This window comes from Microcaecilia unicolor, chromosome 9, assembly GCF_901765095.1.
Source record: "Microcaecilia unicolor chromosome 9, aMicUni1.1, whole genome shotgun sequence".
Taxonomy (NCBI): domain Eukaryota; kingdom Metazoa; phylum Chordata; class Amphibia; order Gymnophiona; family Siphonopidae; genus Microcaecilia; species Microcaecilia unicolor.
In genome coordinates, this window is record NC_044039.1 from 49077596 (window position 1) to 49100986 (window position 23391).

At 43.2% G+C, this 23391-nt stretch overlaps 1 protein-coding gene across 2 annotated transcripts in view; it reads left to right on the forward strand.

The window, feature by feature from the left end:
- The window catches only part of ITFG2 (integrin alpha FG-GAP repeat containing 2), a 272555-nt gene that overhangs the window by 30665 nt on the left and 218499 nt on the right, over window positions 1–23391 (forward strand). The window lies entirely within an intron of this gene.

Consider the following 23391-nt stretch of genomic DNA (forward strand, 5'->3'; position numbering starts at 1 on the left):
AGTAGGGCCCAGGCGTTGGAGCATTGACCCCACTGGCGAGGCCGACGCTAGCTGTTACTGAGGCGGGGCTGGGGATTGCACCGGGCGCAAGGAGCACACCGTTGGTGAGAGGCGCGACACCTACAGCCTTAAATAAACTGATCACTTGTCTAACATCAATTCAAGAATGGGCTAAACACAACAAACTTTGCCTGAACCCAAGTAAAACCGAGCTTCTCTGGGTCCCTAACACAAGTGGATACATACCTGTGTTATGATTGGGGTCAGAACCCCTCTCAAACTTACTTCTTTCCTGGGGGTCAGCTTCTTAGCTGGCTTCTGTTTCTTTTCTCTGTCCTTTCTAAGCTGGCTCTGTCTCCCTGTGCTGGCAGCTTCCAGCAGCATGGGGTTAATTGTTTTACTTTACTACAGCTGTGTGGGTGGACTGAGTTAGCTCTACCTCTCTTTGGGTGTACTGGCTTCAAGTGCTTCACGGTGTTGCATTGGTGTGGGTTGGGCCTCTCTGGGTCAGTGTGCTTTTGCCTAGGTCTAGGGAGTGTGACATCAGGGAGGGCCTTGATAAGGAAGTGGTGTTTCCTGCAGGGCCTTTTGCAACAGTGGTGTTTGCTTTAGGTAGGGTGGTGCAGTGTGCACTTCTGACTTTGTGTCTAGTTTCCCTGCTTGCTTTTGCTAAGGGCCAGGTTAGTGTTAGTGCAGTGTGCACTGGTGACTGTGTGTTTAGCTTTCTTGCTTTTCCCTTATGGTTCCCCTGCTTTTCCCTCTTGGTTTTGGAAGCATTGCTGTGTGTAGGGCTTTGGAAGCTCTGTTGTTGATAGAAGTACTTCAGGGTTTGGTGGTGTTAGGAACACTGCAGAGTTTGCTGTTAGAAGTACTTCTGGGTTTGTGCTATTGGGAGCATTGCAGTCTTTGCTGTTGGTGTTTGGTGATTTAGAATCACTTTTGGCTTAATGTGTTAGCTTCCCTGCTTTTTCCTTGTGGCTCCCCTGTCTTCCCTTTTAGTGCTAGGAGCTCTTCTGGTTGCTTGCCCGAGTAGTGCTTAGGAAGCACCTTGTTAGTTTTGTTTCTAGCTTGCTAGAGCAGTGCTTAGGTAGCTTGGTAGTTTTGTGTGTAGCTTATTAGTGTAGAGCTCTGCTTGTAGCTTGGTGCTTAGTAGCACCTGTGTTAGCTTTGGGTTTAGTTCCCTGCTCTGTTAGTTTAGGGCTTAGGAAGTCCCTTTCTTGAGCAGGGCTTAGGAGCTCCTGTTTAGTATAGGGCTTAGGAAGTCCTTTTGTCAGTTTACTGTTAGGAACACTCCTGCTGGTTTAGGGCTTGGGAGCATGTAGATCAGTTTAGGTTTAGGAGCACTTCTGTTTTCAGTCCTGGTCCCTGTGTCATCCGGTATCCAGTAAGTCCTGCCGGCTACTCGAACCCAGGAGCTCAACTCCTGGGGGGCTTAGTAGCTAAGTGCAGGTGAAGCTGTGTGGACCAGTCCGGTGTGCTCCAGTCCAGTGTTCCAGTCCTGTGTCCTCCAGTCCGGGGGATTCCAGTCCATGAGTTCCGGCTCGCTGGGCGGTGCCTGCAGTCCCTGCCGGTGTGCTTGCCCAGCGTTGGTTGGTGGGTTTTGCCTGCTGCTGTCGCTCCTCGTCAGCAGCCCAAGGGCTCACGTTTGCTCCAGAGCCCGGCCCCGCGGGCTCTGAACCTGACAACCTGACATCAAAATCCCTTTTGGGAAGTATGAACTCCCCCTCAAATCACAAGTCAGGAACCTTGGAATACAGTTAGATTCAACACTTACTCTGATTCCCCAAATCCAAGCAACCTTCAAGAGCTACTTCTACTATTTGCAACAGCTACGCTGCCTCCTTAAATCGAGAAGGTAAATCTTATCCCAGTTGTGCATGCCATGGTAACGTCAAGATTGGATTACTGCAATGCACTATACAATGGTCTGACTACAAAGGGCCTGCACCAGCTCCAGTTGATTCAGAATGCAGCAGCAAGACTCATAGAAGGTTGCAAGCGACGTGACCACATCGCACCATTTTTGCAAAAACTTCATTGGCTACCGGTACAATACAGGGCTAAATTTAAAACTCTGTCTGATCTTCATGGCCCTGAAAGGAAATGGCCAAGAGTATCTGAAGAATAGGATGATCCTCCACACACCGCCAAGGACACTAAGGTCCTCCCAAGGACTTTCACTAACTACACCCTCTCAAAAAGACATTACACAATGTGATACCTGCAAGCGAGCCTTCTCCGGAGTAGCCCCCACACTCTGGAATGTATTGCCTGAAAGGCTCTGCTTAATACAAGACTATCTCTACTTCAGGAAGCAGGTGAAAGCTTGGCTCTTCAACCAAGCCTTTAATGGAAGAAGTAACTAACTTGTTATTGTCACTCACACACACAAGGCTGCACATACTGCAGCGGGACATGTTTATCCACTCCTACCCTAGCTGAGATATTTAACCATCTCTCTGACCTCACGTGCAGCTTTCTTCAAATCAATCACCTTACTTTCTCATCTATATGTTACAACTTTGCCTTACCCCTCACTACCAATTAAAATGTTCTAGTACATATTGTGTTGTCATTGCAAGTAGTATACCATGCCATATTTTGTATTGTGCGAATATTTTTACTGTTCTAATTGCCTACTGATCATGTTTGATCTATTCTTACTGTACACCACCTTAAGTGAATTCCTTCAAAAAGGCGGTAAATAAATCCTAATAAAATAAATGAATTATCAATACCATGCTGTCCTTGGCTTTTAAAGTAGTTTTTTTTTTCGAATTGGAAGACCTTATATTGAGTTACCTACCAGCAATGGTGGAATCTATTTTTTCAAACATAGGTATGAAGTACATGTTGCTAAAAAATCATTTCGTTTTGCCTCACATGATGAAAAGTGGCTTCCACTTATGTCTTATTTTTAAGAATGTCTAGTGTAAATTGCTACGTTTTATCTTCTGATGTACTTTGTGTATCCTCTGACATTTCTGACATTTGCATGAAGCATGTCTTATTGCATATCCTCCTTTCTCCCCCCCTCCCCTCTTCTCTTAATTCTCAAATTATTTTGTGTAATGAATCTTGTTGCATAAGTGTTATCTCCTGTTGTGTCTTTGCATTGAAAATCAATTAAAAATAAAAATAAACATTTTTCCCCCAAATTAAATTACAACAAGGAAAAATATCCTGTCCTACAAGCGCCGCCAGGAAGTTACAACTGCAGCTAATCAGTGCCTCTGCCTGATCTTCTGTCGCCCCCCCCATTCCCCGTTCTGTCTTCCCCTCCAATCAAATTAAATCAAATTAAACTTGTGGAGTGCCTCAAGGATCACCACTATCACCACTCCTTTTCAACCTAATGATGAGCCCACTAGCCAAGTCCTTATCCAATCAAGGCCTCAACCCTTTCATATACGCAGACGATGTCACAATTTACATCCCATACAAACATGACCTTACAGAAATCACCAAAGAAATCAATCTCAGCTTAAACATCATGAACTCATGGGCAAATGCATTTCAACTAAAACTTAACGCAGAAAAAACACACAATCCTCATCCTCATCCACGAACAAACCCACCAACATAACCACCTCAGACTACACCCTCCCTATCTGAGACAGCCTCTAAATTCTCTGAGTCATAATTGACCGAAACCTCACACTAGAGAGCCAAGTGAAAACTACAACAAAGAAAATGTTCCACTGAATGTGGAAGCTCAAACAAGTGAAACCTTTTTTCCCCGAGAGAAATATTTTGCAACTTGGTACAATCTATGGTACTAAGCCATCTAGACTACTGCAATGGTATCTATGCGGGATGCAAAGAACATATAATAAAACTCTAAACTGCTCAAAACACAGCAGCCAGACTTATATTTGGAAAAACGAAATTCGAAAGCGCCAAACCCCTACAAGAAAAACTGCACTGGCTCCCAATCAAAGAATGCATCGTGTTCAAAATATGCACCCTGGTTCACAAAATCATTTACAAAGAAGCCCCAGGATACATGACAGACCTCATAGACCTACCAACCAGAAACACATCAAGATCAACATGAACATACCTAAATCTCCATCACCCAAGCTACAAAGGACTCAAAATACAAATCAACCTATGCATCCAGCTTCTCCTATATAAGCACACAACTATGGAACGCATTACCAAAAGCCGTGAAAACATGTAACCACATGAAATTCCGGAAATTACTAAAAACTAACTTGTTCAAAAAGGTATACCCTAACGATCCAACTTAAATGTCTTAACCCAGCAACACAACAAAACCAAAGCTCATATTGGACATAACTTAACTCTTTTTCTTACGATTCCCCAATATGTCTGTCACACATGAACTTTACTTTACCACAACCTCACTTTGTATTTGTTATAACCGGTATTGGTGATCGCCTCTATGGTACTACGTAAGCCACATTGAGCCTGCAAATAGGTGGGAAAATGTGGGATACAAATGTAACAAAAATAAATAAATTGAAATGCATATGCTTCAGATTAATAAAAATAAGATCTAACTATACCCCATCTGTCCAATACCCATGAATCATTCAATAATTCCACAGCCACCCATTATTTTCATGCATACCCTGCCTATAAAGCATCATCTCCATTAAAAAAAAAATTTTTTTTTTGTAATCTGTTCTTTAAAAGGTCCGTATATCTTATAAAAAATCTGAAGTTCTTAGCATCTAATTGCTCCAATTTTACACATTTTATTTAGATACCACTTATGTCTTCCCTGTTGGAGCACCTTCCCCACCCCCCAAGTGGATTATGGTCAGTCATTGTGCTGTAGCCATGCACCACAAGATAATTTCACTACATGAGAACACTGACCTTCAATCATAGTGTTCAACAGGTATGTTTCAGGTTATTAGCCATCTTCACCTCTGCTACTTTCCCAATAGACTGCAATATGTAGTAGAAAAGGTGTGGTTGAAGCAGACACAGCTAGCCTACTGAGATAGTTAAAATTTGTAGTGGGGTAACAGAACAAGGAGGCCCAGGACAGAGAGAGAGGTTACTGCAGAGGGTTCCTAGCAGAAGGCAACTGAAACCAAATCTGCAGCTGAAATTCACTGCTCGATTTTTGACTGAAATCGAAATTGGCTGTACTCTTGAACTGTAGTGGCCTCCACTCTGGACCCAATCGTAACTTTCTCCCCAGGCCTTCCTTAGCAGTCTAGTGGCTAGTTGGGCCAAGAGCGATCCAGTCACTCATGCCCATGCAGCCTCTTCCATTAACATGGCTGCTACAAACCCTAGCGGGAGGACTCTTCACTTATTTTACAAGCAGCTCTATGTGCAAGACAGCCTGTCTGTGCAGTAAACAGGGTTAAATATTTTAGTTTAAAAAAATAAAGAATTCTTTTTGTAAAACTTCATACTTGGGTGTGGCTATTTTGTGAAAGATCAGCACTTAACCCCTAGCTCTTGATTTCACAAACCCCATAAATCTTAGACAATGTTCCCTTGCTTTTCCTCTGCTTCATATATATCTGCTCAAATACAGTTTTTTTTTAAGTATGCTAATATCTCCCCAGACTTTTAATTCCTTAACAGGTTTTCCAAGTCAGTCCTGGAGAGTCCCCCTAGTTCATCCACAATGAGTGTGCATGAAATTGATTTGCATAAGCTGCCTCCATGCATATTCATTGTGGATATCCTGAAAACCTGACTGGCAAGGAGATATTCCAGGACTGACTTGGGAAACATGACTTAACATAGAACTGCACCTGTAGGGTAGTGTAAGAAATGTTTATTCATTGTCACATATTTATCTCTTAGGGCCCAAAAACTCACCATCCTTCTCCTGTCCTCCACAAACTGCCCTATATCACTCATCTTTCTTCTCCACTTCTTGTATACCTCCAAACTCCAACCCTCTCCCTCCTCCCCAGTTCCTTCCCTCCAGCTTCCAAGACACCTTCTACCACCCTCAGCAGTATTGTACACAAGGTAAAGATAGGACACCTTGGCGTGAACCACCGACAGTCCCGGTACCTCTGGCTGTTTCTAGGCCGCAGCCAATACCAAGCGTTCAGCTGCAAAGATGTGATGAGTCAACTTCCTCCTGCGAACCAGAAGCTCTGAGGGCCCCAAATGAAGCAAATAGCTGTCCCCCAATAGCAGTCTGGATCCAACCCGCCACAGAATCCCAAAACATTGTGCCTTAGGGCAACCCCACCAAAGATGTATAAAAGTTCCCTGTGCCCCACCCGCACCGATTAGTTCCACTTCCATATATGGCATGCAAATGCACCAGGGTATAATATTTTATTTATTTTGGATTTTGTTGACACCTTTTTCAGTAGTAGCTCAAGGTGAGTTACATTCAGGTACACTGGGCATTTCTCTGTCCATGGAGGGCTCAACAATCTAAGCTTGTAGCTGAGGCAATGGAGGGTTAAGTGACTTGCCCAAGATCACAAGGAGCAGCAGTGGAATTTGAACCGGTCAAGACTGGTGCTGTAACCACTAGGCTACTCCTCCACTGGTGCAACATCTTGTAGCCATTCTCCATCAAATTACTGGCTATGGAAACTTGGAGGAGGTTTTTATAAATTTGCTCCTACAACTGTAAATCGAGCTGAGTCCCCAGGATACCCTCCCATTTAGCCACTTATGGTGTGGGCTGGGAAGCCTGTTGCAGCAAGACCAAATAAAATCTAGAGATACTGCCTCTCCCACTGCTTCCATTCATTGCTTGCTCAAGAAGGGATACAGGTAAAAGCAACTGGGTAACGCTTTTTGTACGAAGAAAATCCACTACCTGCCAATAATGAAACAAATCATGCTGATCCAAACCATTTTCACCATTTCCTAAAAGGTCAGTACTTCCCCCTTCTTCAACCAAATGCCCTAAACTATAAAGGCTCCTCTTCTTTTAGGACCGGTATGTGTTATCAAGCTTTCCAGGAACAAAACCCTATGCATAGTGAATAGACATATCTAAAAAAAATAGTTTCTCCCTGGTAGCAAGTGAGAGCGAACCCTGTCCAAAGATTGAAACAGTCAGTTAGGCCTGCAAACCTAATTTTACACCATGTATTACAAGGCTGTGGTGCAAGCCACTGTCTAGTCTGTAACGGGATCTTGCCCATCAAGAACTGTTCCAATCTTACCCATCTTTTAGGAGAGTTACACTACCAGTGAACAAGGTACTTGATCTGAGTTGCTTGATAATAAAACTTGAAGTTGGGCCTACGTGGCTGGAACAAAATAGAACATCAATCCCTTGGGGGCTTCCCCTTCCAAATAAAATGAAAGACTTTGTTATGCAGTTTGCGGAAAAACCCAGCTGGCAGAAGAATAGGCAAGGCCATAAACAAATAAAGAACTTTCAGCAACACAACCATTTTTACTGAATGGACCAGACCAAGCCATGAAATGGAAATGCCATGCCACTGCTCTAACTCGCCCCATAATTTCTGGACCACTCCCAGGTAATTTGCCTGATATAAATCACTCAGCCATAAGGTTTAACCCCCCAAATAACATATGGAGTGCTTAGCCCAGCCATAGGGAGATCTGCTTTGTAGCTGATTTATTTCTGGTTCAGACAGTGAGATTCAATATTTCTGATTTAACCTTATTAATGCAAAATCCTGATACCCCTCCAAACCGATCTAGCAATTGTTCCACATCTACGAAGGATGTTGAGGGCTTGGTATGTAGAAACAAAACGTTGGCAAATAAACTTTTGTGCTGGCAGCTCTACAACAAATCCCACAACTTCCTTCCCGCTGATGTAGTAAATAAGCCAATGGCTTCATTGCCAATGCAAACAGAACTGGTGAGAGGGCGCACCCTAACTCCATATTAATCTTCAAACTAGCCAATGGCTAGGTGTATAGAGCGTGTATCCAATACAAGAATTGTCCTGAGATCCCCACATGCTCCAATACCCAGAATAGATAGGGCCATGCAACCGTATCAAAAGCTTTTTCAGCATCTATACCTAAAATAATAGCTGGGCTCTGATGACGCTGGACATATTCCATAAGGTGACAGACCTTACGAATGTTATCAAAGGTCTGCCTGCGCCATGGATAAAGCCAGATTGATCATCTATTACTAGCTACGACATGTAATCTTGCAACCTCCTAGCCAAAATCTTGGTGAAGATTTTATAATCCACTCCCAGTAAGGAGATTGGGCGGTATGAACTACATTCCATTGGATCCTTCCCCAGCTTTAATAACGAGGTCACCCCTGCCAAACGCCAGGAGTGTGGCAAGATTGTTCCCTCAGTAAAGCTATTTAACAAATTAGTCAAAGGCTTAATGAAAGAACTTTTAAAAGTTTTTATAAAACTGAACTGTAAAGCAATCTAGGCCCAGAGCTTTTACCATAAGGCAAGTCCTGAATTGCGCATCTAACCTCATACTCCGTTATGGACAGGGACAGCTGAGATGCCTCAGCTATAGTCAGGCGGGGAGATCCAAGGTGGAAAAGAAATCATCAAACTGTACCGTCGTGACCATCTCTTCAGGCTGATACAATTACTTATGGAAATTCACAAACACTTCTTGTATACTGTTTTGTGAAGTATGAGTCTCCCCATCTGGGCCCCGAACATGCAAGATATAGTTACGCTGTGCCTGGTTTTTTAGCTTGTGGGCTAGTAATCTACCCATGTGATTGGCACTCTGAGTATTCCTGTCTTAATATCTGTAATTTCTCGGCAATGTCCTCTAGGTCTAATTCCTGTATATCAGCTCGAAGCTGAGCCAAGCAAGGGAGCAGTTCAGAGGATGAGCCTCCTGCCTTATGTCGATTCTCTAGCTCGTACAGCTGCCATTGCAGCTCGAGGCATTTCCTTGAGCGCTCTTTATACCTATGAGCAGCCAAGGAAATTAACTTGCTGCGCAACACTGCCTTGAGTTCCTCCCAAAATGTAGATGTCAAGATCTCCTCTAGGTCATTATATTCAAGGTACTCTTTTTACATCAGCTATAATCTGCTGCACATTCACTGGGTCCCTCAGTAAGCTATCATCTAGATGCCAAGGTCCGTGCCCCTCTAAATCACCACCTCCCCTCAAAACAATAACCGCTGGGGCATGATCTGACCACACCAACAACTCCACTATAGCCCTAGTCATAGCAGAAATCAATTCCTTACCCACTAACCACATATGTATTCAGGAATATGAGTTGTGGACCCAAGAGTGATGAGAATAATTCCTATCCTGAAGGTGAAGAAAGCACTATGCATCAATAATGATGAAATCAGACCACTGTGCTGCTTCTTATCTGCCTTTCCATATCCCACCACCGGGGCTGCATTATCCAAATAGAGATTGTAGGTCATGTTAAAATCTCCAAGTATAATCTTGCCCTCTCCCTTTGTACTTAAGAGGCCATTTGGGTTGGTGAGGAGCACTGCTGCTATGCTGCCTGTCAGGTTCTCAGGTTCAGAGCCCGCGGGGCCGGGCTCTGGAGCAAACGTGAGCCCTTGGGCTGCTGACGAGGAGCGACAGCAGCAGGCAAAACCCACCAGTCAACACTGGGCAAACGCACCGGCAGGGACTGCAGGCACCACCCAGCGAGCCGGAACATATGGATTGGAATCCCCCGGACTGGAGGACACAGGACTGGAACACACTGGACTGGAGCGCACCGGACTGGAACACACACCAGACCGGAACACACTGGACTGGAGCGCACTGGACTGGTCCTTACAGCTTCACCTGCACATGGCCACTACCCCCCCTCCAAGGGTTGAGCCCTTGGGTTCGCGTGGCCGGCAGGACTTACCGGATACCAGATGACCCAGGGACCAGGACTGGAAACAGAAGAGACAGCAGTGCTCCAAGGAACTGGACTAACCAGGGCACTCCTAGGCCTACATTAACAAAAGGACTTCCTAAGCCCTATACTAACAAGCTAAACACAAAACTAACAAGCTTCCTAAGCACTACTCTAGCAAGCTAGATACAAAACTAACAAGGTGCTTCCTAAGCACTACCCTAGCAAGCTAGACACAAAACTAACAAGGTGCTTCCTAAGCCCTACTCTAGCAAGCTAGACACAAACTATCAAGGTGCTTCCTAAGCACTACCCTAGCAAGCTAGACACAAAACTAACAAGGTGCTTCCAAAACCAAGAGGGAAAAGCAGGGGAACCACAAGGGAAAAGCAGGAAAGCTAAACACACAGACACCAGCAGGGCTGTGGAGTCGGTACAAAAATCCTTCGACTCTGACTCCGACTCCTCAGTTTATGGTACTTCCGACTCAGACTCCTCAGTTTTTAATATGTATTTTTTTTGCATGTTGACTGAAAGAGTGCAGCATGCAAGGCTGCGTGTTAATGTTTGGGTTTAAAATCTATGTCATTGTGACTTTTTATTTTATTTATATTAAAGAAACTATAAATATTCATTAATCCTAGTTTAAACAAAAAAACACACATAAAAAAACAAGGTTATGTTTATTGTTTTTTAATCAAGTATAAAGTCATCATAGCATTAGCAAGTATAAAAATCTGGAACAACCACATCCTTTGGAAATTCTAGAACAACATCCTTTGGAAATTAGAACAAAATCAAAGTTAACCTACATAAACCAAAAACATTTGGAAAACCTAAAACAACTTATATATTATTTAAACTTGGCATATATAGCTGTAGAATAGCTGTTAAACATAATCCAAAATTAACTAATATATTTTTCTTAGAAACAGAATTGCTTCTGCCAGATCCTCCTTCATAGAAGCCCTTAAATCTGATTTGATTATTTTCAGTGCTGAAAACAGTCTTTCAACACTGACTTGGGTGGGTGGCATTGCTGTTACGGTTCTAGCTGCATCACTGACAATCTCTGGATAAACAATGATGGCTTCTTCTATAGTCAGTTTTGATGAGCGGTCAAACTTTTCCACTTCTTTTAATCCTTTAAAAGCTCTTGCATGAATTTCTTTATATGGACATTTACAGGTTGCTTTTCCATGCTTAACCAACATCGCTTTGCTTTTGAAGCTTCCATTTTGTCCAAATAGGCTTGAAAATTCTCTTCTTCATTTGAAGAGGATGAACCTGAGTTACCATTACCACCAGTATTTATAGCTTTAGCTTCATCCAGTGGTTTATGAGTTTCAGGTAGCAACCCTTTCATGCGAACTGCTATGTCATAGAGTGCCTGTTTTCCTGTAGCAATTTGGTCACTGCTCTACAAAATTCAGCTCATTGGACCAACATAAATAGCAGCTAAGAGAATTTGATTATCCAGCAAGAGCTCCTCTCTTTTCCTCATTGAAGATACAATGCCATCAGCAATTAACCCCCCACTTTTGTTAAGGTTATATATCAAGCCCTTCCATTCCAAGAAGAATTTACCTGGTGTTAAATCTTCATATTGCAGCTTCTTGGTAACAGCAAAAGGGTAAGAAAGTAGCCTTTCTAATTCTGTAACTTGAGCCCACTGGTTTTCTTTTAATGAAACATTTACATTGTCCAGTTCTTCAAGAAAGTCTCTTAGTTCAAGCAAACGCTTTATCATCAAGTAAGTGCTTCCCCAGCGCGTTGCTTGATCCAAAATGGCTCCTTTTCCAGCACGTCTCTTCAGAATCGCATCTGTTTTAGGGATCCTGGCTGCAACTGCTACTTGCCTCAACTTGCTAATTAGTGTAGCCGCATGACGATCCTTCAGTCCATCTCTTATTGCTAGTTGCAGAGTATGAACAGCACAACGCATATGTTGAATGGTAATAAGCTTAGATGCTTCTTCAGCAATATCATCCAAACTTTCACAGCTTTCTTGAATTGCAGAACTGTCATCTTCTGATATTTGTATGCTGCTTTCTTCATCAACTTCATTTTTTCAATTGTGCTTAACATATTTGAAGCATTATCAGTTACAATACATAGAATGTGTTCCTTTTTAATTTCAAAATCTTCTAAAACACCTTCCACTAACTTCTGCAGATACTCACTGGTATGATGTGCCTAAGTGTCCTTTACTCCTAATGTCCGGGTTATTGTTTTTTTGTTTTCATCAGCAAATCTAACATTATTTACAAAATAATTGACTCTGTGACGTGTGCATGCATCCATATTAATAAAGACAAAACGCTTCAGACTTTTTCTTAGTTCTTCCTTCTTACATTTGGCCTCTTCAAGTATAAAGTTTCCTTATACTTTCTCGTTCCAGAGAAACTCCAAGCTTTTTAGCCATTTCTCCATTTAAGCCTAAAAAGGCTGGTTGTGAAAAAAAAGATAGTGGTATACTATTCTTTACTGTCATTTCAATGATGTGGTTTTTGAATTTTTCTGGTGTCATTGTTATAGTAACTTTGTCAGCTGTAAAAAATCTTGATAGTTGTGTCTGGCGTCCAGTAGATTTCTGATCTTTTATTGACCCTGAAGTAGATGGAATGTTTTCATTGCTATCTTTCTCATTCACAGCTTCTAACACTTTAGGATGGAAACACTGCAAGTGTCTTTTTAAATTTGATGCTCTTGTAAGTGCATTTTTTTCATAACCACTGAAACTGCTAATTTTTGCATCACATGCTTTTTCACCATCATTATCTTCTATAATACATTGACATACATAATGTTTCCCATCTGTTGATATTGTAAAGTGTTCATAAACAGCAGACTTTGTCATGTTTCCTGACATTCTTTTTGCCATTGTGAATGGTGTGCCACATCCACTAAAATATAAAGCTCTTCTTGCAGAGAGAGAGAGGAAGTTGGGTGGAGTCTCTCTGCTGCCTTATCTGTGTGTGCTGAATGATCTTCTCTTGGAGCTTAAGTTCACTGTGGGATCAGAGAGGAGGTGCTCTACAGCAGGTCAGTAAATGCAAAGGGAGACTGAGCAGAGGGAAGCTTTCCAGCAAAATAGTTCAGCTGGACTTCACACTAGTGAAACAACTAGGTACTAAGCTTTATTCACAGCTGACAAGTACTTTATTCAAATGTATGAGGAGTCGGTACATTTTTGCCGACTCCAACTCCGCCTCAATGTACCCAAAATTGCTGCTGACTCCGACTCCACAGCCCTGGACACCAGTGCACACTGCACTAACACTAACCTGGACCTTAGCAAAAGCAAGCAGGGAAACTAGACACAAAGTCAGAAGTGTACACTGCACCACCCTACCTAAAGCAAACACCACCATTGCAAAGGCACTGAAGGAAAGAACACCACTTCCTTATCAAGGCCCTCCCAGATGATGTCACACTCCCTAGACCCAGGCAACAGCACGCTGATCCAGAGAGCACACTGAAACCCATAGAGCCCAACCCACACCAATGCAGCACCGTGAAGCACTTGAAGCCAGTACACCCAAAGAGAGGTAGAGCAACTCAGGCAACACCCACAGCTGCAGTAAAGTGAGACAATTAGAGTCATGCTGCTGGAAGCTGCCAGCACAGAGAGAGAGAGAGCCAGCTCAGACAGGACAGACAAATGAAACAGAAGCCAGCTAAGCTGAGCACCAGGAAAAAGGTAAGTTTGAGAGGGGTTATGACCACAATCATAACACTTCCATCGGCCGGGTGACGTCACTTCTCAGAATTTGAAGAACTTTAATATATTATGTAGTGTTTTCTGTATGACTCTACTATAACATATTTTTCCTACTTCTAATTCCTTCCTTTTATATGCTATTACTTCTCTACATTTGTCATAGGTACATAAGTATTGCCACACTGGGACAGATCAAAGGTCCATCGAGCCCAGCATCCTGTTTCCAACAGTGGCCAATCCAGGTCACAAATACCTGGCAAGAACCCAAAAAAGTTAAATACATTTTATGCTGCTTATCCCAGAAATAAGCAGTGGATTTTCCCCAAGTCAAATTAATAATAATCTATGGACTTTTGCTTTAGAAAGCCATCCAGACCTTTTTTGAAACCCCACTAAGCTAAGCGCCTTTACCACATTCTCTGGCAACAAATTCCAGAGTTTAATTACACATTGAGTGAAGAAAAAGTTTCTTAGATTCGTATTAAATTTACTACTTTGTAGCTTCATCGCATGCCCCCTAGTCCTAGTATTTTTGGAAAGAGTAAATAATTCATGTCTACCCGTTCCACTGCACTCATTTTATAGACCTCTATCATATCACCCCTCAGCCGTCTTTTCTCCAAGCTGAAGAGCCCTAGGGGGGCAGAGTAGTTCAGTTGTTTTAGATAGTTGATTCCAGTAGTCTGAAAAGAAACTAGATTATCATTATTCAATAATTGAGAAGGAGACCATATACCAGCTGAATACCAGATTTTGCGTATCTTAGGAGGAATGTTACATTTGATAGATGGTACAAGCCACGGAATTAACATTCACAAATACCACCATGTCACTCTCCTTTTTAAGTATTCTCACCAGTTACCCATTAGATATAAGACTGAATTGAAGATCTTACCTGTTGCACATAAAGCGGTTTATTTATGTATTTATTAGGATTTATTTACTGCCTTTTTGAAGGAATTCACTCAAGGCAGTGTACAGTAAGAATAAATCAAACATGAGCGATAGACAATTACAGTAGTAAAAATATTCAAATAATGCAAAATATGGCATTGTGTATTACTTACAATGTCAACACAATACGTAATAGAACATTTTAATTGACAGTGTAGGGCAGTGGTCGGCAAACTCATTAGTCAACAGAGCCAAATATCAACAGGACAACGATTGAAATTTCTTTTGAGAGCCAAATTTTTAAAACTTAAACTATATAGGTGGGTACATTGTTATTAACTTAATTAGGGTACTCCTAAGCTGGCCTTTGCTAAAACCTCAGTCCTGGCCAGCATTGTGCAGTAGGACTGAACTCACTTAGTTGTCTTGGCTATTTCAAAGTGCAAGGAACTTGTGCAAACAGTATCTACCATTCACTACTTTTAATAGAATTACAGCATTAAAGCCAACCATTCAAGGAAACTGTATAACTCCACCCCCACCCCACGCAGCATGAGTTTGAGGTGCACTGCTACCCAGCTCCCCAACAGCCCTCCTCTCACCATTCCTGCCGGCCGTGGCCACCCGGGGTTTAAACCTTACCTTTTTATTTTAAGTCGCAGCGACCAACGGCTCACTTCCAGGCTCCAGCTTTTCCTTTCTCGCTCAGTGACTCCCGCCCGCCCTTGCGGAAACAGGAAATACCTCATCAGGAAGGTGGGGCATTGAGTGGGAAGTGAAAGGCTGGAGGAGGTGAGCCGTCGGCCCGTCGCCGCAACTTAAAATAAAGAAGTTTAAACGCTGGGCGGCCACCGGCAGGAACGGAAAAAGGACGGAGGACTGTCGGGGAGCTGAGGGTGGGCGCCTACGGACTGACTGTGAGCGCTGGACAGTGGCGGGGAGCGGACTCACGGGAAGAGCCACACTCAAGGGGCCAAAGAGCCGCATGTGGCTCGCGAGCTGCGGTTTGCCGACCACTGGTGTAGGGTATAAGCAAAGAATGAACATTTAGATAAGAGAGTAAGAGGAGTTAGGAAATAAGGTGACTAATTTAAAGAAAGTTGCACATGAGGTCAGAGAGATGGTTAAATATTAGCTAGGGTAGAAGTGGATAAAGATGTCCTGCTGCAGTATGTGCAGCCTGTGTCACTCGTTGTTTGAGTGAGACTAACGAGTTATTTACTTCTTCCATTAAAGGCCCGGTTGAAGAGCCAAGCTTTCACCTGCTTCCTGAAGTAAAGATAGTCGTGTTAAGCGGAGCCTTTCAGGGACATCAGCCATCCTATTTTGAGCTGTTTAGCAATCTCTTACATTCCTAATAAGAGTTCTCAGATTCTTGCAGGTTCGTAGGATGGTTTTGCCCAGCAAAGGCATGCTGGGAAAAAATTCTAGAAAGGGCTTTCTTTTGGTTGGCCCATACCTTATGGAATGGACTCTCAAATTATATTTGAGCTGAGTGAAACCTGAAGAATTTAAAGGAAGTATAGGTCCAGGAAGTCTATTCCATCTCTACTTGTTTTCAAATCTATGCTGAAAACCCACCTTTTCGCTGCTGCTTTTTAGCTCCTAGCCACTACTCAATTGCCCTCCCCTTGTCCCTTCCTTCCTTCTCACCCATTACTTCCCTCACCCGTAACTGTCTTGTCTGTCTGTATTATTTAGATTGTAAGCTCTTTAGAGAAGGGACTGTCTCTTTGTATCAGGTGTTCAGCGCTGCGTGCGTCCGGTAGCGCTATACAAATGCTAATAATAATAATTTAAAGGGATGTTTAAAACATTTGATATCCAGCTGGATGTAGAGGGGAGGATGTACTGATGAGACTGCTGGCTAGAATTCATGATGCAGGATGATTAGTTTTTTTGATTGTGACTGTATTTTGTATGACTGTGGTAGGTCTGTCCTATCAAGGTATTATGGAATTCTTTAATATCTGTCCTTTTTTTATTTTTTTTCAACTTTAAGTTTTTATTGAAAAATTCACATTCAATATTATTGATAACATTCCTCAACCAAGATTAGTTACTTAAGTTCAAACAATGCAAGCTGATGCCATCATCATAACTACAGAAACTCCCCTACTATATCCCCCCTCCCCCCTCCCCCTTCCCCTTTAAACACTTCCCTCCCTCCCACCCTTTCTCCCTTGTGCCCTCCATTATATGTCCTTAGATAGCTTTCAATGTTCGGTCCAAGTGTGTCCATTCTGCCGCCTCCGAGTCGTACTTCCCTAGTGAGCGGTCAGTCAGTTTTTCTAGGTCCACCATCACTGCGATCTTCGATATCCAACTATGTATACTGGGGCCAGAACTCTCTTCCAGTGAGAGGCTATAGTAGTCTTTGCTGCAGCTAGAGTAAGGCGCTTAACATGTCGCTGCCACTTCAAACCTCTCCTGTTCCCCCAGCCCAGCATGCACCACTTGGGTTCACATGGGAACGCATAGTCCAGTACTGTAGTGAGGTTTCTGGTTACTGCTAACCAAAACGTCTGCAGGGATGCGCATGACCACCACACATGAAAAAAGATGCCAACATCCTTTCCACATCTCCAGCATTGATCAGTGGAACCCAGGAACATGAACTTCACCCGGTCAGGTGTATAGTACCACCTGCTTAATACCTTGTAGGCATTCTCCTTTATTAACACACAAATGGATGCTTTTTTCAACTCCAAGCATACCGCTCTCCACTCTGTCATACTTAACGCACATTCCAGATCCTTTTCCCATGCCAGCATATAGGGTAATTTAACAAAGTCATGCCCCCTGAGATGGCGATACAGCATAGATATTGCCTTCCCCATCTTACCTATAGGACCCCATAAGTTCTCTAGATTCTCCGTCTCGTCCGGGTCAGCCTTCAGCCATCTCTGCCTTAAAATAAAATGTTTAATCTGTAAATAGGCAAAAGAATCTGAGGCAGGCAATGCGTGGGACTCTTGTAATTCACCAAAAGTCCTGATTTTGCCCTCATCCATAAAATCTCGAAATCTAACCAAGCCTCGCCAAGACCAGGCTGAAAATACCCCTCCTTGACCTGCTGGAAAACCAGGTTCCTGGGTAATCAGTGCATAAGTCGATTAGAGCCCGGGTGCCGCGCAGTTTGTATTTTAAGGTGCCCCACAGTGTCAGCAGATGAGAAATGAATGAGTTGGTCATCAATTGTTTAAAGTATTAGCTGATGCTAAGGCCCAGAGGGTACCATCTAGAGAACAATTTGGGACAAAATACTGCTCCAAGACAGTCACTGGAGACTGTGCCCCCCTGCTTCATTCGGCTATCTGCTTTAATTGAGCTGCCCACATCAAATTAGGCATGCCCCTGCCCTCCTGCTCCACTGGCCCCCACATTACCCTCCTCGATAATCTAGCAGGTCACCTTCCCCATACAAATCCAGATATTTCAGATGAAGGCGTGTTAGCTCCCCCCTAGGTACCCCTAAAGGAAGTGATTGAAATAAAAATAGCAACATGGGTAGGACATTCATTTTTATTGCTGATATTTGTCCCCACCACGATAACCACCCGTTCTTCCATTTACATAAACCCCTCCAAAGCTCCCTGAACAGAGGGATATAATTTAATGAATATAGATGGATTAAATCTCGTGGGATCTGAATACTGAGGTACCGGAAGCACCTATCCGCTTTTTTGAATGCGAAAGACTGCAACATATTATCGATCTGTGATAGTGACCCCCATTAATTCAGATTTATCATAATTAACTTTAAAGCCCAAGATCCCGCTGAATGTATTAAGCTCCCTAATAATAATGGTCAACGTCCCCTCCGAAGGGACACCACCTTGTAAGTGGTGGTGGGGCTTCCGTGTTTCAATGACTCAGAGGACTATGCTGAAGGGTTACCCATATCAGACAGGCCTCTGAGGAGAAACCAGACAGTGTGTCCCAAATTAGGGAGAGGGGAAAGATGGTGACCTGAAGCTCGTACACTCAACGGCCCAGCTGTCCTCTGAAGTTCAGTTTTTGTTCACTTGAAATTTCCTCTCTGCGTTGCAGTTGCCTTAACAGAGGAAGGGGACAATGGGGGGTCAGCTGCCGATGACCAGCGTTTTGTCCCCTGTGCAGCAAGTGTGGGACCGCTGTGTGACGAGCTGCCCATAGATGACTGGGTTGATGAGTCCTTTGATTAGCGCCGACGGTCTTGGACCTGGAAACAACTTCATCGCTCAAAAATCATTTAACCACCATGCCCAAAGGAGTGGAGGAGTGAGTCAGGAGTGTATGCTGAAACGGAAGTCGTTTACAGCTGAACCCGTGTCGGCAGTGCTACTCCTAAACCCTTAAGAGTTATCAGCTTGGAGTTTTTGGCTCCCGTGGAGGTTGCATTGAATGTTATCTGGAGGGTGCTCCAGGACCTGATGGTGGTAGAGAATGACTTTGCTTCAGATATAGTCTTGTTAATGAGCCACATGGATAATCTAATCGAATCCTTTGAGAATATACAGCAAATGAAGTTCTACTGAAGTAGGAAACGGTTAAGATTTGAAAATGATAAAAGACCAGAAAAATTTGAACAAAATGAATATTGTTACAGATGATTAATATCGAGATTGTTGTTTTCCCAGAGTTCCGGGTATGACTCCTAATGTTTTTTTTCCTCTGAAATGATTCCTCTTAATATATTAATTCAAAAGGAGTGAAGCCTGTGAAACTGGGATTACTTTAATCAGCGGGAATTGGATTGGAGATTCAAGGGTTTGTATTGTTAAACAATTTCTGGTTTTAAAAGGGAAAAAAATGAAATCAGGTGTATTACTTTCACTAATATTGGACAATGTTTCCAATGAAATTGATGGACTATGCACCATTATGGTCTTGAAGAAACCAACTAGATGATCAATGTGGAATAATGATTTAGGTAAATAATAACTGGGGATAATCGGGTTAATACCACGTTTTCTTTGTTTGCTGTTGTTTAAATTGATCTCCTTGTCTTGTTTCACTCCCTATTTATTTTGTGGTCTAAGAAAGAGAAAGATTGTATAAAATCCATTTATCTTGTTGAGATTGTTTTCTTCTAATATTGTTTTAATGTACAATCATGTCTGTTTTACTGTTTTGCAAGTGATCCTTGTAAAATGAAAAAATTATAAATAAATGATTAAATAATGGTCAACGTCAGCAATGGAGCTCCTACGTAAAATAGAATATCGTCCGTGAACAATGCTATCTTATGTTCGCGCCCCCCAAGTTGTACCCCTCTGATGTCTGATAGAGAACGAACTCTCTGGGCCAGAGGTTCTATAGAAAGAGCAAATAGCAGGGGAGACAAGAGCCATCCCTGGTGAGTTCCCCTCTGGATAATAAACTGACGTGAATATCCTCCATTTACTTTTATTCTAGCTACCAGGGACTCATATAGGCACTACAGCCAGCCCACAAATTTCGTCCCCAAACCCATGAACTGCATAACCTCCCACAGATAGGACCATTCCACCCTATCAACCCTAGCGTGCATTGTCAATAAAGCCAGGGAGTCCCCCTGCTTCTGAGCTCCCCAGATTATATTCAAGGATCGCCTGATGTCTGCTACCTGCCTTTGTGGTACAAAGCCTGACTGGTCTTCATGGACTAATTGGGAAGTACCCTGTTCAGATGATCCGCCATTATTTTAGCTAAAATTTTGACAACCAAATTTAAAAGGGATATCGATCTATAGGAACCACACACTGTCGGATCTTGACCTGGTTTTAGAAGAACCGATATCCCCGCCTTATGCATACTAGGGGGCAGAGCCGCCCGAGAAACAGCACCTCTCCTAAGGAGGGTGGGCAATGCCTAACTCCGAGGCCTTTTATTACCCTAAGTACTTCATCTAAAGATATGGGGGAATCCAACTCTTCTTTTTGAGGGTCTGTAATTCTCTTTAAACCCAGCTCCCTCAGATACTTATGTATCTCTGACCTTGGAGTTCCTGCACCCTTAGAGTATAGATTTGTATAAAATTGTACGAATTGATCTCTAATTTCCCTATCCTGATGATAACGAACATACCCAGGCCCTTTTATTTTTGTTATAGTGTATTTTGACTGACGCTGATGAAGACAGCGGGCCAACATACTCCCTGCCTTATTACTAAACTCAGAAAATCTTTGCTTTGTCAGATGTCTGCAATATTTCGTCTTTCCTATCTGGATCTTTTGCAGTTCAGATCTACACGTGAGGAGATCAGACAAAATGTCTGAGTTCTTTCCCTCCTGGTGTAGGGCCTCCAGGCGGGCCAGCCGCAGACGGATCTCCAACTCTTTACGCTTCCCCCCCCTTTTAACTAGATGCCCCCTAATCACCAATTTTAGAGCATCCCAAAGAATCCCATCAGAAACATCCCCCTTGTCATTTAGCGCTAAGTATTCTTTTATGCCTCCCCCCCCTCGCATCTCTTGACAAACCTTCACTTCGCCTAACAGAGATTCATTCAGCCTCCAGAATGTAATATGGCTGTCCTTTTCCAACCCCAATAGTGACACCCATACCTTTGCGTGGTCAGAAGCATGTATACTCTCAATGTCAGAGTCTCGTACCTCTCCCCATAAGGAGCGACTATACCAGACTGCGTCTATTCTCGTATATGTCTGCTGTGCATGGGAATAAAAGGAAAAAGTTCTTTGCCCTGGATGTTGCAGTCTCCAAATATCTAGTAAATCCAGTTCCTTAACTAATTGTAGAAGCTTGCTCCTATAAGTCAGAGTACTCCCATCCCCCCTTTGGAGTGGTCTATGTCCGCTACCGTTGAATTGAAATCTCCCCCCATGAATATCCGCCCAGAGGCAAACTGTGCTAGATCTTCCCTTAAAGAATCAAAAAAATTCACCTGACCCACATTGGGGGCATAGAGACTTATGAATGTAATTTGCTGATTTATATATCTTCCCTTTTACCGCTACGCATCTCCCTTGGGCCTCGGCGTACACTTGTTCTTTAACAAAATGGACTCCCTCTCTAACGTAGATTACCAATCCCTCCGTTTTAAACCCCTCTGGGATCCGCAAGGGGGAAACAGTCTTCAAATCTTATATAAAATAACAATGATACATCTGTATATGAGTTTCCTGAAGCATAACATCCCATTTCAATCGATACAACTCTCTAAAAAATAGCTTCTCTTCCCCGGGTTATTTAGGCCATTCACATTCCAGGACCCCACCTGTAGCCCTCCCCGCCCCCTTCCTGTAACCCCCAACAACCGACCATTGCCTCTTCCATCCAGTTTACTCTCTGAGGATGTGTGCCTTCGCTGGAGACCAGCTTACATTCTTCATTCCCCGGTATGCTCCAACACTCCTTTCATTCGTCATTCATTCACTCCCCAAATATATCGCATTACTTCACATCAGTTGTCAATGTTCCCCTGAAAGACTGTCCACAGACTGTCACGTGGCTTCTCCCCTCTCAGGGCTGGGTTTAGACACAGGGGGAGGGGTGTGCCTCCTCTCCCCCCCCCCCCCCACCCTTTCCCATCCATTTTGCTTTTTGGAAGGGGAACCCAGATTCTGAGTTACTCCTCTTTCTCTGGGCAAGTCTGTGCACCCCATGTCTGATAGGACTTTCCAGGTTCCTGTGGCAGTTTGAATCTTCTGGGTCTTGTCCCCTCACTGTCAGTTGTAATCCAAATGAGAAAAGCCAGCGGTACCTCAGGCCAGCTTTTTGCAGATAGGTCGTTATCTCCTAAAGTCCCTCCGCCTTTGGAGAGTCATCTTGGCTAGGTCCTGGAAAACCCTTAGTTGACAATTCTTCCCACGTGAGATCTCCCTGAGTCCGTGCTTTTTTTCCAGACTGACTCCTTTACTGTAAATTCATGGAAGCATTCTATAATGTCCCTAGGCACTTCTCCCCTCTAGGGGCCCAGGCTGCGATGAGCCCTGTCTTTTGCAATAAGTTCAGGTCCCTGTGTATCAGATGAGCCTTCTCCTTGCTTTAGGATAAATTCACATATTTCCTTTACCACTTTAACAGCGTCCTTGAATTGGTCCTCTTCTGGAATTTCTTTAAAGTGCAGGTTGCAGCGCCGTGATCTGTTTTCCAGGTCTTCAACCATTAGTTCCATATCAGACCCTAGCTGGTGTTCTTTTTTTTTTTTTTTTTTTTTTTTTTTTAGAGCCACTCGTAGACCCTGCACATCCTCCACTATGGTGTCTACCCTCTTCTCTGTCTCAGCGACCCGATTTCCAATTTCTTTCACCTCCTCATGTAGCTCTGCCACCGCCGATTGAATGCCCTTTCTGGTCGCTATCAGCTCCGATTTCAGCTCCTTAAACCAGCGGGCAGTATCTTTCCTGGTGAACTCTGCATCGCTTTCAAGTTGCTCCTCAGGGTCCGGATCAGTCTGAATTCTCAGCCGACATTTTGGTGCTTCGTGTCTCCGTTCTCTGAACCGCGCTGTTTCCCGTCCCCGGCTTCTTCGAGCTGTATTTAAATTTAGCAAGCTTCTTTCTCGCTGCCATGCTTTTAGGGAGCTGCAGAGTTTAATTGGAAAGGAATCTGTCGATTTCCCGGGTGTATCCAGCAATGAAGTTCAGGCACCATCAGAGCTCTGCGTTCAAGCGGCCATCTCTCAGCGGTGATGTCACTTCCTCCTCCCTTTCTTTTTATTTTAAATTGTACAACAGTGTAACTGAAAAAGCCAGGCGATATATCATGTTAATAAACATAAACGACACCTGAATATAATTTGCCATGAGACTTGGATCAATGAGTAAAAATAAAATTTTAAAATTTTAAAAATCCTGTGTTGGGAAGATAATAAAATAAAGGAAGAATCCCTGGGTAGTTGAGGAAAGATGGTTCCTGGCACCAGCTCAAACTCTGAACTGAAGGTACAAAGTGGGAAGAGGAAGCTGCTGGATCAAAATAGTCTCATTTCTGTTTGCTTCACATTTTTTTGTTTTGTTTTTATTTAGATGTCGTATTGCTCAGTTAGAACTACAGATGTACATAAAGAATCCATGAGTTAAT